The sequence below is a fragment of the Leucopleurus acutus genome, assembly GCF_964270905.1.
Source record: "Leucopleurus acutus genome assembly, chromosome: 11".
Taxonomy (NCBI): domain Eukaryota; kingdom Metazoa; phylum Chordata; class Mammalia; order Artiodactyla; family Delphinidae; genus Leucopleurus; species Leucopleurus acutus.
In genome coordinates, this window is record NC_139152.1 from 65,396,943 (window position 1) to 65,413,102 (window position 16,160).

At 38.3% G+C, this 16,160-nt stretch overlaps 1 pseudogene across 1 annotated transcript; it reads right to left on the reverse strand.

The window, feature by feature from the left end:
• Positions 1 to 3,494: 3,494 nt before the first annotated feature.
• Positions 3,495 to 3,725, reverse strand: LOC309968829 (small nuclear ribonucleoprotein G-like; annotated as a pseudogene). Its single transcript has one exon. The product of its transcript is annotated as a small nuclear ribonucleoprotein G-like (transcript).
• Positions 3,726 to 16,160: the final 12,435 nt, after the last annotated feature.

The window sequence follows — 16,160 nt, forward strand, 5'->3', positions numbered from 1 at the left end:
GTGCTAATGGGTAGGGTTGTGTTCCTGTCTTGCTAGTTGTTTGGCATAGGGTGTCCAGCACTGTAGCTTGCTGGTCGTTGAATGAAGCTGGGTCTTGGTGTTGAGATGGAGATCTCTGGGAGATTTTTGCCGTTTGATATTACGTGGAGCTGGGAGGTCTCTTGTGGACCAGTGTCCTGAAGTTGGCTCTCCCACCTCAGAGGCACAGCCCTGACACCTGGCTGGAGCACCAAGAGCCTGTCCTCCACATGGCTCAGAATAAAAGGGAGAAAAAGAAAGAAAGAAAGAATGAAGAAGATAAAATAAAATAAAGTTATTAAAATAAAAAATAATTATTAAAAAAAATTTTTAGAGTAATAAAAAATCAAAAAAGAAAGAAGAGAGCAACCAAACCAAAAAAACAAATCCACCAATGATAACAAGTGCTAAAAACTATACTTAAAAAAAAACCAAAAAAAAACAATAAACCAAAAAAACGGACAGACAGAACCCTAGGACAAAAGTAAAAGCAAAGCTATACAGACAAAATCACACACAGAAGCATACACATACACACTCACAAAAAGAGAAAAAGGGAAAAAAAAATATATCGTTGTTCCCAAAGTCCATCTCCTCAATTTGGGATGATTTGTTGTCTTTTCAGGTATTCCACAGAGGCAGGGTACATCAAGTTGATTGTGGAGCTTTAATCCGCTGCTCCTGAGGCTGTTGGGAGAGATTTCCCTTTCTCTTCTTTGTTCGCACAGCTCCTGGGGCTCAGGTTTGGATTTGGACTCGCCTCTGTGTGTAGGTCGCCTGAGGGCATCTGTTCTTCGCTCAGACAGGATGGGGTTAAAGGAGCCACTGATTCGGGGGCTCTGGCTCACTCAGACCGGGGGGAGGGAGGGGTACTGATGTGGGGCGAGCCTGCAGCGTGATGTTGCACCAGCCTGAGGCGCGCCGTGCGTTCTCCCGGGAAAGTTGTCCCTGGATCCCAGGACCCTGGCAGTGGCGGGCTGCACAGGCTCCCGGGAGGGGAGGTGTGGATAGTGACCTGTGCTTGCACACAGGCTTCTTGGTGGCGGCAGTAGCAGCCTTAGTGTCTCATGACCGTCTCTGGGGTCCGCGCTTTTAGCCGCGGCTTGCGCCCATCTCTGGAGCTCCTTTAAGCAGCGCTCTTAATCCCCTCTCCTCGGCACCAGGAAACAGAGGCAAGAAAAAGTCTCTCGTCTCTTTTGCAGCTCTAGACCTTTTCCCGAACTCCCTCCCGGCTAGCTGTGGCGCACTAGCCCCCTTCAGGCTGTGTTCACGCAGCCAACCCCAGTCCTCTCCCTGGGATCCGACCTCTGAAGCCCGAACCTCAGCTTCCAGCCCCCGCCCTCCCCGGCAGGTGAGCAGACAAGCCTCTCAGGCTGGTGAGTGCTGGTCGGCACCGATCCTCTGTGCGGGAATCTCTCTGCTTTACCCTCCATACCACTGTTGCTGTGCTCTCCTCCGCGGCTTCGAAGCTTCCCCCCTCCGCCACCTGCAGTCTCCGCCCGCGAAGGGGCTTCCTAGTGTGTGGAAACCTTTCCTCCTTCACAGCTCCCTCCCACTGGTGCAGGTCCCGTCCCTATTATTTGTGTCTGTTTTTTCTTTTTTCTTTCGCCCTACCCAGGTATGTGGGCAGTTTCTTGCCTTTTGCGAGGTCTGAGGTCTTCTGCCAGTGTTCAGTAGGTGTTCTGTAGGAGTTGTTCCACATGTAGATGTATTTCTCATGTATTTGTGGGCAGGAAGGTGATCTCTATGTCTTACTCTTATACCATCCTGAAGTTCCCCCCTCACACTGTTTCATTTTGATGCTACAGCTTTTGAGTGTGTTCCTTGTAACCTCAAATGGATTTAAAATATATGTTTATTATGATAAAATTAAAATGTTATGATATGAAACTGTTTCATGACACAACGAAGTAAGAGGGAAAGAAAAAAAGAAAAGGAGAAAGAAAAAAGAAAGAGTGAAAGAAAGAAAGAGGGAGAGGAAGGAAGGAAAAAAGAAAGAAAGAAAAAAGAAAGAAAGAGAGAGGGACTTCCATGGTGGTCCAGTGTTTAAGAATCTGTCTTGCAAAGCAGGGGACGTCAGTTCAATCCCTGGTCGGGGAACTAAGATCCCACATGCCTTGGGGCAACCAAGCCCGCATGCCACAACTAGAGAGCCCGCATGCCTCAACTACAGAGCCTGCGCACTCTGGAGCCTGTCTGCCACAGCAAGAGAGAAGCCCATGCAGCACAACGAAGAGCCTGTGTGCCAGAACGAAAGATCCTGCGTGCCACAACTGAGACCCGATGCAACCAAAAAAAGAAAAAGTTAAAATAAAGAAAAAAAGGAAAAAAAAAGAGTCGGGTTCCAATGTAGTCCCCGATGGTACTAACCCAATGATCTTGCACTCTATTGTGTTCATTCAGAAACTTTATTTTGAAGAAACTAGAAATTCAGTTTAATTAATATTATTTTGTGTCAAGTTTCAGTTGGCGAAAACAACACCCTGTTAGTAGAGAAAAAAATAGATTGTTGTGCTTCCTAAGGGAATGTGTTAGATTTGGAGTGTAATGACTAAATACATTATGTTGATAAGTTAAATGTAAATTAACTAATAAAAACATATTAGATACACTTCCCTGAAAATACACATGGGATTGAAAAGTCCTCTAAAATGTCTTTGTGGGTTTGGGTATTCAATAATTTTAAAACACAATGGAAACATTTATTTAGCCCTTCTTACAGATAAGCTTATCAACCTTGCATAGAAAGGTTTTCTCCTGTGTCTGGGTCTGAGAAGAGCAAAAGAAAAGATTCAGCTGGGAAGGGATAAATGCAGGAAGGAAAATCAGTGTAGCAAGAGAGAATGCAGGAGAAAATACTGCTATAATTGCTTTCAATGCAGATCACGGGCTCTTTGCATTTTTGCCAATTCTGCTTAAGCACCAGAATATTAAAACTAGCTTTCAAGGGGCTCCCTGTCTCAGCGCACAGGCAGACATGCAAACAAATTATTGGGATAGAATGTAATGGCAGAGCAGTGGAATGAGAGACAAACTATCTGGTAAGTGAGCCATGAAGGCTTCACAGTGTAGGTCTCCAAGGGGGGCTAAGACTTTGCTGGATGAAGAGGAGAGAAAGGCATTGCAGGGAAGAGAATAGCTAGAGCCAAGGTGTCAAGATGTGAAAGCATCAGGCATGTTGAGGGAAAGAGTAAATGGCCTGGTGTGGCTCTAGGAACAGTATATTTTGGGGAAGGGGTTTCTGGCATGAAGTGATGAGAAAGGTAGATTGGAACCAAATGATCAAAGACTTTCGATGTCAGGGAATTTTGGATCTGATCGTAGCAAGTTATCAGCATTTTGGGTTTTTAAAAATTTCAATTAAAAATTTAATATGACAAGTGTGCATCACCTGACTTTTACATCACAATAAAACAAGTCCTTTGAGGATGGGAAGTGTGGAAGCTATTGATTTCTCTGCTGAACACAGCCATCATTTATACTCTTTCTAAGGATTCTAACATGATGATACTATTTCCTTGTATTATCCCCTTTCCAATATTGTTCTGTTGCCCTGGATATGATCTCCATACATTCATCTATCACAAGATTCATAAAGGGATCAAATTCCCACAATATTCCTTGGATACATCTGTTGCTGTTTAATTTCAGTAATAACTTCTTGTTCTTAAATTTTTTTTCAACTTGAGATGGTGAGCCTTGCTCATGGCGTCTACTCAGTGTGCTTAGAGCTGCCTTGAAATGGTACTTGTGGTCTCCCTCACACTCCTGTGGTATCATCAGAGGTTTTTAAAGAGGAAAAGGACAAGGATGTATTATTCAATAGTCTTCCTTCTAGGCTAATCTACCTGGAACACCAAGCCCAGGGCCTTGTTAGAGGACACTGCTGCCTTCTGGGTCATTGCCACCTCTCACTCGTGCTCTCCAACCTCAACTAAGCAATGTATCTATCACACACCACTTTTAGCTTCCCTTACCATTCTTCTCCAACTTTCACAACTTCCTTAAAACCTACCAAGTGCCAATACCCTCTTCCTTTCTTTTTTCAAGCAACTGGTGATTGCCTTTGCTTCCCAGACTATATTTGATCCGTGGAACATCTGTTGTTTTAATCTGGTTATCTGTGGTTAACCAGAGTCAGTTAACATTCTTATCATGGTCATCCATGGCATTGATAGCCCTGGACATATGACGTCTACATCAATTCAGGCAAGACCTGCACCTGCATCATAAAGTAGACTAATCATCTTTTAAATACATAGTCATTGAGTACCTATTATGTGAAGGATATTTTAGGCACTGGAGAGACAGTGAAGACCAAAACAAATGAGACATCTGCTCCCTGGAGTTTCATGGCTTATAACAGGGGTTGGCAAACTACAGCTTGTGGATCAAATCTGGCCCATCATCTTTTTTTAATATAAAGTTTTATTGAAACACAGACACATTCATTGTTTATGTATTGTCTATGGCTGCTTTCATGCTAAAAGGGCAGAGTTATGTAGTTGCAACAGAGACTGATTGGCCTGGAAAGCCTACATGTTTACTCTCACTTTTTACAGAAAAAGTTTGCTGATCCCTGGTCCAGAACAGTGCTTCTTGAACTATCTGTAATCAAAAACCAGTTTCATTTTATTTATTTATTTTTTATAAGTTTATTTATTTATTTTTGGCTGTGTTGGGTCTTCGTTGTGGTGCACGGGCTTCTCATTGCGGTGGCTTCTCTTGTTGTGGAGTATGGACTGTAGGCGTGTGGGCTCAGTAGCTGTGGCTCGCGGGCTCTAGAGCACAGGCTCAGTAGTTGTGGCGCACAGGCTTAGTTGCTCCGTGGCATGTGGAATCTTACCAGACCAGGGCTTGAACCTGTGTCCCCTGCATCAGCAGGCAGATTCTTAACCACCACGCCACCAGGGAAGTCCCCAGTTTCATTTTATATTGTATTTTATTTTATAGTGAGAGGATCACTTAACATAAGATCTATTCTCTTAACCAGTTTCTAAGTGTATAATATATTATTGTTGACTGCAGGTACAATGTTGAACAGCAGATCTCTAGAGCTTATTTATCTTTCTTGACTGAAACTTCATCCCCATTTCCTCCTCTCTCTAGCCCCTGGCAACCACCATTCCACTCTTTGATTCTATGAATTTGATTATTTTAGATACCTTATATTAGTGGAAGTATTCAATATTTATGTTTCTGTGATTGGCTTATTTTTCTTAGCATAATGTCCTCAAGGTTCATTCATGTTGTATATTGCAGGATTTCCTTCTTTTTAAGGTCAAAGAGTATTCTATTTTATGTATATACCACATTTTCTTTATCCGTTCATCTAATGGTGGACATTTAGGTTATTTCCACATCGTGGCTATTGTGAATATTGCTGTAATAACCATAAAAGCACTATTATATTTTAGAGATCCTGATTTAAATTCTTTTGGATTAGTACCCACAAATGGGACTGCTCGGTTATATGGTAGTTCTATTTTTAATTTTTTTTTTTTTTTTTTTTTTTTTGCGGTACGTGGGCCTCTCACTATTGTGGCCTCTCCCGCTGCAGAGCACAGGCTCAGCGGCCATGGCTCACGGGCCCAGCCGCTCCGCGGCATGTGGGATCTTCCTGGACCGGGGCACGAACCCATGTCCCCTGCATCGGCAGGCGGACTCTCAACCACTGCGCCACCAGGGAAGCCCTATTTTTAATCTTTTGAGAAACCTCCATACTGTTTTCCATAGCAGTGGCACCATTTTGCATTCCCAATGTACAAGGGTTCCAATTTCTCTACATCCTAGCCAACACTTCTTGTCTTTTTTTTGATAATAAGCAAACTGACAGGTGTGAGGTGATATCTCATTGTGGTTTTGATTTGAATTTCTCTGATAGTTAGTGATGTTGAGCATTTTTTCATATACCATTGACCTTTTGTATGTCTTTTTTAGAAAAATGTTCAAGTCTAGTTCATTTTTAAATCAGAGTATTAGTTTTTTTTTTAACTATTGCGTTGTAGGAATTCCTCATATATTTTAGACAATAACCCCTTTTCTGATATGTGATTTGCAAATATTTTCTCCCATTTCATAGGTTGCCTTTTAATTGTTCCCTTTACTGTGCAGAAACTTTTTAGTTTGATGTAGTACCACTTGCTTATTTTTGTTGTCTGTACTTTTGCTGTCATATCTGTGAAATCATCGCCAAGGCCACTGTCATGACGTTTTTCTCCTACATTTTCTTCTAGGAGTTTTACAGGTTTTGGTCTTATGTTTAAGAATTTGATGCATTTTGAGCTGGTTTTTCTGTATGATGTAAAGTTAGGGTCCAGTTTCATTCTTTTACCTGTAGATATCCAGTTTTCCCACACTTTTTGTTGAACAAACTATCCTTTTTCCCATTGTGTATTCCTGCTCCCTTGTCAAATATTAGTTGACCATATACACACGGGTTTATTTCTCTGCTTTGTACTCTGTTTTGATTTGATGTTTTAATTAAAATGATATTGTACCATACTGTTTTGATTACTCTAGCTTTGTAATATATTTTGAAATCAGGAACTGTGATACCGCAGCTTTGTTCTTCTTTCTCAAGATTGATTTGGCTATTCACAGTCATTTGTGACTTCATATGAATTTTAGAACTGTTTTTTCTGTTTCTGTAAAAAATGCCATTGGAATATTGATAGAGAATACAATGAATGTGTAGATTACTTTGGATAGTATGGTCATTTTAACAGTATCAGTTCTTCCAATCAGTGAACATAAGATGTTTTTCCATTTGTTTGTGTTATATTCATTTCTTTTATCAGTGACTTGTAGTTTTCAGTATACAAGTCTTTCACCCCTTTAGTTAAGGTTATTCATATGTATTTTATTCCTTTTGGTGCTACTATAAGTAGGATTATTTTCCTAATTTCCTTTTCAGATAGTTCATTGTTAGTCTACATAAATGCTACTGATTTTTGTATGTTGATTTTGTAACCTGCAACTTTACTGAATTTATTAGTTCTAATAGCTTTTTTAAAAATGGAATCTTTAGGGTTTTCTATATATAAGATCATGTTGTCTGCAAACAGGAACACTTTTACTTCTTCCTTTCTAATTTGGATGACTTTTATTTTTGTTTCTTGCCTAATTTCTCTGGCTAAGTCTTCTAGTACTATGTTAAGCAGAAGTGGTGAGAGTGGGCATCCTTGCCTTGTTCATGATCTTAAAAGAAAAGCTTTTAGCTTTTCACCGTTGAGTATGTTAGTTGTGGGCTTGTCATATATATCCTTTATTATAATGAGGTACATTTTTTTTCTATACCTAGTTTATTAAGAGTTTTTATCATAAAAGGTGTTAGATGTTTTCAAATGCTTTTTCTGCATCCATTTACATGATCATATGATTTTTATTCTTTATTCTATTACCGTTGTGTATCACATTAATTGATTTTTGTATGTTGAAACATCCTTGTATCCCAGGGATAAATCTCACTTTGTCATGCTTATGATCATTTTAATATGCTACTGAATTTGCTTTGTTAGCATTTTGCCCTGGATTTTTGCACCTCTTTTCATCAGGTTGGCATGTAGTTTTCTTTTCTTGTGGTGTTTTTGTCTGTCTTTAGTATCAAAGTAATGCTGACCTCTTAGAATGAGTTTTCAAGTGTGCCCTCCTTTTCAGTTTTTTGAAAGAGAAGGATTGGTATTAATTTGTCTTTAAATGTTTGGTAGAATTCATCAGTGAAACCATCTGGTCCTGGACTTTTCTTTTTGGGGAGGTTTTTGATCATTGATTCAATCTCTGTGTTGGTTAGAGGTTTATTCATACTTTCTATTTCTTCATGATTTTATTTATAGTATGTTTCTAGGAATTTATCTGTTTCTTCTAGGTTATCCAATTTGTTGGCATACTGTTGTGCATCATAGTCTCTTTTGATACTTTTCATTTCTGTGGCATCAGTTGCAATGTCTCTTCTTTCTTTCATTTCTGATTTTAATATTTGGGACTTCTCTGTTTTCTTCTCAGTCTAGACAAAGTTTGTAAACTTTATTTTTTCAAAAAAACAGCTCTTAGGTTCATTCATTTTTTGCTACTGTTTTTCTGTTTTCTATTTCATTTATTTCTGCTCTTACCTTTGTTGTGTCCTTCCTTCTGCCAATTAGCTTGTTCCTCCTTTTCCTAGTTTCTTGATGTGCACAGGTAAGTTGTTTATTTGAAATCTTTTTTCTTTTTTAACACAGGCATTTATTTCTATGAACTTCCCTTTTAGTACTGCTTTTGCAGCATCCCATAAATTTGGTGTGTTGTGTTTTCATTTTTGTTGTCTCAAAAAAATATATATATATATATTTTTGCGGTACACGGGCCTCTCACTGTTGTGGCCTCTCCCGTTGCAGAGCACAGGCTCTGGACGCACAGGCTCCGCGGCCATGGCTCATGGGCCCAGCTGCTCCACAGCATGTGGGATCTTCCTGGACCGGGGCACGAACCCGTGTCCCCTGCATTGGCAGGCGGACTCTCAACCACTGCACCACCAGGGAAGCCCTCAGAATATTTTTTAATTTCCTTTTTGATTTTTTTCTTTGAACTAGTGGTTGTTCAAGAGTATGTTGTTTAATTTTCGTGCTTGTCAATTTTCCAGTTTTCCTTTTTCTATTGATTTCCAGTTTCATTTCTTTGTGGTATGATTTCAATCTTCTTAAATTTGTTAAGGCTAGTTTTTTGTCCTAACATGTGAGCTATCCTGGAGAACGATCTGTGTGTGCTTGAGGAGAATGTGTATTCTACTGTTGTGGGGTAGAATGTTCTACATATGTTAGCAAATGTTTGCTCTATTGTGTTATTCAGGACCTCTATTTCTTTAGTGATCTTCTGTTCAGATATTACAGTCCATTACTGAAGGTTGGGAACTGAAGTCTCCTACTTTTGTTGTATTGGTGTTTATTGCTTCCTTCAGTTCTGTCAGTGTTCGCTATATATTATTTATGTGCTCTGACCTTGGATGCATATGTAACTGTTATATCTTCCTGGTAGATTGATCCTTTTATCAGTATATAATATCGTTTTTCTCTTGCGACTTTTTTTCTTTCAACCCCTGCTCTCTTTTGGTTACCATTTACATGGAATATTTTTTTCCATCCTTTCATTTTCAGCTTATATGTGTCCTTAAATCTAAAGTGAGTTTCTTGTAGACAGCATGTAGTTGGGTCTTGTTTTTAATTCACTCAGCCACTCTGTGTCTTTTGGTTAGAGAATCTAATCCATTTACATTTAAAGTAATTATTGATACAGAAGACTTTACTGTTACCATTTTTTAAGTTGTTTTCTGTTAAGATCAGTTAAAAATTTTAAGAAGTCAGTTGTGGACAGATGTTTTTGTAGATTATAAGAAAAATGAATTACTAGAAAAACAAAATAAGTCAAATATGAAAAATACAAACCATAATTACTATATCAAATTGTTATAAAAGTTTCTAAAATCTTAATCTTATTTTCTGTTTTTATCTCCTGGAGGATAAGGAGATAATAAATAAATAAATAATAAATAAATAAATAAATAATAAAAATAAATAATTTGCAGATCAACACTGGCCAGTAAACCATACTTTGAGGAGTGCTAGTCTAGAAGGAAAGACAGAAATCAATCAAATAATAACACAAATAGTTATCCTAGATCAAATTTTACTAAGAGCTATGATTAAAAATCATCAAATTATGTGTGCCCTTGGTGCAGGGGAGATCAAGACAGGAATTTCTGAAGAGAAGAGCTCTGAGCTGAGATTAATGTATGTGAATTAGTCATACAGAGAGTATTTATTTACCAGAATCTGATGACAGTAAGAGAGCATCTGTGGAAATAAAACTACATGTGCAAAAACCCTATGGTGGGAAGGAAATTAATACATGCTTGGAACTGTGTCAAGCACTTCATGTGTATTTTTCACTTAATCCCCTCAACAATCCAATAAGTTCATTATTATCTTACACTCATGCTGTCCATCCTCAGTTAAGCAAAACATTAGCATGCCTCTTTTTATCATCTATTTTATAGATAAGAAACCTGAGGAGTAGAGATGTGAAATAATTTATTCAAAAATCACTTAGCTATCTAGTAAGGGGTAGAATTGGAATTGGATTCCAAGACTGTTTGATGCCACAGTCTGTTCTTTTACCCACTCTACTATGCTACTCTCATATTTAATCTGAATAACCCATGATTTCAACCCTGAGTCATTTGCCTCCAGTTCCCAGCAATCTTTAAGAACCATCTTAATTTTACTCTCTTCCTTGATAAAGCTGGAATCTGTGATAAGATTTATCACACTCCCAATTGTTTCCACTGAGAAAGTGGATGGAGAACCAGAATATTCCGTGAAAGCTAGGATTAGGCACCATAGCCCTTAGTAGTACATTTTTAAAGGAGAGGTATGTAGCTCATATCAGAATTATGTTCATTTGTGAGTAATAAGAACTCCAAATAATAGTTGCTTCAAGATTGAAAGTTGTTTTTCTCTCATGTAAAACTGCATAGACAGATAGTTCAGACTCTATTTTATGAAGTCATCAAGGCCCCAGGCTTCTTCTCTCTTGCTTTTCTGCCATCCACAGCAAGCCATCTTATGATCCAAGATGACTGCTCAGGCACTGTATTAGTTTCCTAGGGCTTCTGCAACAAAGTGCCATGAACTAGGTGGCTTACAATAATGGAAATTTATTGTCTCACAGTTCTGGAGGCTGAAAGTCTGAAATGAAGGAGTATGGCCATACCCTCTCTAAAGGATGTAGTGAAGAATCCTTCCTTGCCTCTCCTAGCTTCTGCTGCTTGCTGGCATTCTTTGGTTTTCCTTTGCTTGTAGATGTATTACTCTGATCTCTACCTCTGTCATAACAGGGCTATCTCCTCTACATTGTCTTCCTTCTGTGCCCATCTGGGTGTCTTCACGTGGTGTTGTCCCTATATGTCTGTGTTCAAAGTTTTGTCTTATGAGGATAGCAGTTGTATTAGATTAAGGCCCACTCTAATAACCTTATCTTAACTTGATTACATCTGCAAAGACCCTATTTCCAAATAAAGTCTCATCCAGAGGGACTGGGGGTTAGGACTTCACTGTATCTTATTTTTTGGAGGGAGGTACAACTTAATCCATGACAGCCTCCAACATTATATCTACATTTCATCCTGCAAAAGTAATAAAGGAAGAAGGAGGCTATGCTTTTTTCCTCTAAGGATACTTTCTATGTGGTATACAGAAAAATTTTGCTTACAGTTGTCATACTTGGGTGCAAGGGAGGTTGACTAGCTTTGTGCCCAGTTAAATTGGAGATTCTGTTACTAAGGAAGAAGAAATGAATTCATATTGAGTGACAGCAAGCAATCTCTGCCATGTGGTCTAAAATTGCTCTTTAAACCAGTTTCTCTGATCTATTGAATTGCAGTGCTTGACACGCTCATAGAAAGCTACATAGCATATCACCTGTTTTAGGCTGGGGCAGAGATACATGGTTTCCTGGAAGTTTCTAACAAGCCCGTACCACAGTGTGATTGTGTGACTTGGTGACGTGATCCTGAGCTAGTCATTAAACTTCTCTGAGTCTCAGTTTCCTCATTTTTATATTAAGGATAATATCTATCTCTTGTAATTGATGTATAGCTTAAGTCAGATAATATTATATGTGAAAGTTCCTGTCATAAATAAGGTACTCTATATCTGGTTATTAAATATGAATCCTGGAAGGAGAAAAACAGAAAAGGAAGGAGGAAGGGAAAGAAAAATTGCTTTCTGCATATAACATTCTAATGAAAAGAAAAGCTTACGTGAAGAAAATGTGTATTTTCTTCAGTGTCTTTTAAAGCAAGTCATGTTTCTCTTGAGAAAATATCAATCTGTTTGCTCTCAACAGTTCTTTTTGATGTGATATAAAGCCATCCCACACATTTTGAATTATTATTTGAAGGGTATTTGTTAGCCATTCAGGTCAGAAAACAATCACTGAACAGATCATCCCACATGACCTGATCAAGAGGCAACTACTGCTATTGCAGTTAGAGGAGTTGTGCAAATGACTCCTCGGGCATTGCATAGATAATATGCTTAGTTTTTCCAGTAAACATTATAGCAGAGTTTGCTAGTTGTCCCCCAATATCCAGTCCCCTCTCTTTTTCCATGAGGTTGAATTTTAAGCTTGGGTATATGGCCACCCACCCAATGATTGCATTTCTCAGTTGCCACTAAGTGTGGCCATATGATCAAGCCAATGGGTTTAAGCATAAGTAATGTGTGCAACTTCTGGGTCATGTCCTTAATCTTTCCCTGCATCTCTGTTCTCCTCCTGCTCTCTCAGATGTGTATGTGATGCTGAGACTTCTTTGATGACTGCAACTATTTAGGACAGGAGAACAACAAGATAACATGAGCCCTGTGTTCCTAATACCATGAAGCTGCCTATCAGCCAGTTCTGCTTAAACTTGGATTGTTATGTGAAAATAAACTATTTTGTTTAAATCACTATTATTCTGGATTTTGTTATAGCAACTGAACCTGTATCCTAAAAAATACAGAATTTGGTACTTAGAAGTGGGCACTGGCTGAGTGGTCAGGTGGTGGGTTCAAGAACACAGTTATTGCAGTCTGGAAAGCTGGCTATCATTATTACACAATGGAAATAGATTTCAAAAGCTGTCATCTGCAATAACTTGGAAAGTGAACCAAACACTCATGGAGACCATAGCTCTAAGAAAAAAGGTAAAAAAAAGAAAAATCAGGATATTGGAATGTATTGGTTCCTTCTTTAGTTCTTTCAGCAAAGTTTTCAAGGCAGATATAGATTCAGACTGGATTGAGTCAATTGCAAGCAGAGATGGAAGGGAATACAACTTTCCTAAAAGAAGATCTTTCTACCTAGGCCAGCAATCTAAGTTGACTAAGGGTTGAGTAATTTAGGAAGGGTTGAAAGAACCAGCTGCTTCTGCAGTCCAAACCGTAGCAATAATATAGGTGGTTGTTAACGGTAGGAGTGGCAAGAAGATGTTTTTGGTTCCTTATTAATCTCTACCAACTGCCTCTCAAGTGAGTCCAAATTAAAAAAATAATACATTTTCAAGTGGATTTTCTTCAGTGTTCTATAAGAGCATCATTACAAACTTTAATGGTTTATTGATTGGCACAAACAATCTATGTAAAAAGATTATTATGCTTATTATGTAAAAGAAACCTCAAATAAATTTATCTAGCTCAAAGATCTTCAAAGCAAAATATGCAGTCCCCTGGGGTAAAAGGAGATTTTCCAATGGGTACTTGGACACACATAACTTAAAGAGGGTCAGTTTATAGATATTAAACTTCCATGTTTATTCTTTCTAAAAATTGATCTACCTGAGAATTTTCCCCATGGTCAAGAGTCATTGTATTTCTCTTTTGCTGACTTTCCTTCAAAATTATCCTCCCACTTGACTAAAAAAGGCCTACTACCTCTCTCCCATCTGCAATCTAGCATACTGCAAATGTTCAGTCCTTTATGATGTTTGCAATAATTGTTGACTAATACTAACCAGAAGTCTTTTAATGAAACACTTCGGCCATTGTTGTTTTAGGGAAAAAAACCCACTTACTTTCAATTTATATACATGGTTTTATTGCAAAGAAATATTATGGAGGTGATTAATATGACAGAAAACACAAACTATATTACATCATGTAATTCTGTTAGGGAAGTGAAAAGAAAATAAGAATTCAAGGAACAAAAGGAACTGTTAGAGAAGAATTTGTTCACTTAAATTCATTTAAAATGAATGATGGTGGTGTCAAGTCACTATATTATTTACATTCTTTCTGATACATTTAAAAGAGTGTTATAACCATTTTTTAAAAAAATGTCAAAATGTACAGTATGTCAGAATTGCATCTTTTCCTACTATTTAAACTTATGGGGGAGAGATTTTATATTTAGGCTTTAAAATGTTGGTGGGGCTTCATAGTATTTAAATGTTCTTTAATTGTATACTCAAGCAAAAATGTTTGAAGACCCCTTCTATTCCCCATTGTAACTGGATTACTGCCCATAAGCCCTTCCTATATAGTACGGACCCTCTGTTGCTCCAGAGCAAATAATGCCTTTGTTTAGAATTGCTGATAACTTCTGGATGGTTGCATATTGTCTGTGGAAGCCAAATGAAATCAGCAGAAGTTTTGTCTGCATAAAGTGTAGAGGATGTTAAACTTCAGACTTGGGTAGAATGGATGGGCCTTTCAGTTTAAGCCTTAACAGTAACATTAGGTTATTTGAGGTGAAGAAACATACGTGGAAACACTAACAATGTATGCCTGTCTTTTTTCTTCTTTTGATGAGGTTTTCCCTTTTTTTCTTTTTTCCAGAAAAGGTTGAAAGTATACTTTCTCATTCCTTCCATATTTGATACTGTTACATGGAGATAATCTTGCTGAAACAATGTTATTCTACATGCTTTTCTTGTATCCAAAGCAAATACTTGTTTCCAGTCTTTTGTATTTTTTCAAATAGGACTGTTAAGAGATCCCAGTTATGAACTGTATTAATCCTACTATAACTAGAAGGCTTGGCAAGTGTTTTCTAATGAAACATTGTATACCTTATTAGGTTTGTTGCTTTATTTTAAACAAAGGAGATTGGGAAGAATAAGTCAATGGAATGTTTTAAAAAACACTTTAGCTTGATTTTCTAATAAGGAAAAAGTATTAGACTTGTATTAGCACACTGATCACCTTTAAAAAATACTGTATGAAGATGGGGATTGAACATCATCTTAATAACACTTTACTTTCTCTTGAACAGAAATTTCCTCTCTACCATAGTTCATATTAATTGTTCCTATTAAAGCCAACTGCAAAAAAGGCTAACAAATCATGGTATAATTTGTCTTGTAACTGGAATATATTGATTTTCTATATATTTTTTACCAATTTGAGAGAAATAAAACTTGCGTTTATTTTATCTGTGAATTTGGATACTCAGTGGAGAATTTACTCAGCCACATTTCTCTGGGAACTGCCTGTTCTACCACAGGATGTTTCCTTCCCCTGATAGTCTTATTTCTGTGAAAATGCCCATTTTGGGCATGAAAAGAGTCGATTGATTGGACCAGGGGTTGCACTGTTCTCTCCTCCCCAACCTGAGCTGAGCCAACCAGACACTCTTCCAGGAAGTTAGAGTCAGAGCTGAGAGACTGGAGTTTGTTCTCCACCTGGGACTGGGCCCATTGCTTATAACCTTGGAGCTGGGATACAACCTGCCTTTGGGAAAGAATAACTGGTTTGTCCCTAACATTAATTGGACCAGGAACAAGAGTAGAAATGATGGCCCTCATATCATATGTTTAAACATTGGAAAGGCATAAATTAAGAAAACAAACTATTAAATATGGTATTTTTACCTTCCTGTTTTTGACAAATATAATTTATAGCAGACTTGGAGGTGAAGTTTGAAAATTTAAAGTTCTGAGACTCTTCAGAGTCTTTCTGCAATGGAAAGTGACTTTGGGCGGAGAGATGGTTTGTAGCCCCTCATCTTTCCATCACGCACCACAAAGGGCCATGCATTGCATGTACTAGACACTCCAGGAGCTCATCAAAGCACCATCCACTTTGGCCATGCTTTGGGACTAGAGGGGCACACCTGCAGAACAGTTTGTCCACAGGAAGACAGACCCAGAAAAAAAGATAGAACAGGTCCTGGAAATAAACTCAGGCCCTCTGGGAGCAGGGAATTCTGTGTCCTCAAGTGCCCAGACCATGTTCTTGAAAGGGCTATATGGGCTCTGGAAAGGCACAGTTGTGGGCTTTTTTTTTTTTTTGTATTGTTTTTTTTATTATTATTATTTTTAATAGGCTTTATTTTTTAGGGCAGTTTTAGGTATTGATACAAGTTTAGCAATAGTGAGCAGAAAGTTCCTATAGCAGAGTTCCTGTATACTCCGTCCCCACACTTACATGGGAGAGGCTATGCATGTGTTGGGGTATATCTTTTTAACCCCACGGACTCTGTGCCTCATGGGGAAGGGCACAGTCTGGGAAGGGCAAGAGTGGGACCCTCTAAAGTTCTGAGGCCAGGGCAGAGGTCCCTCTTGCCTGAGCCTAAGGGCGATATTGGAGAAGAAGAAGATAGGCAGAACTAATAAAACAAGAGACAAG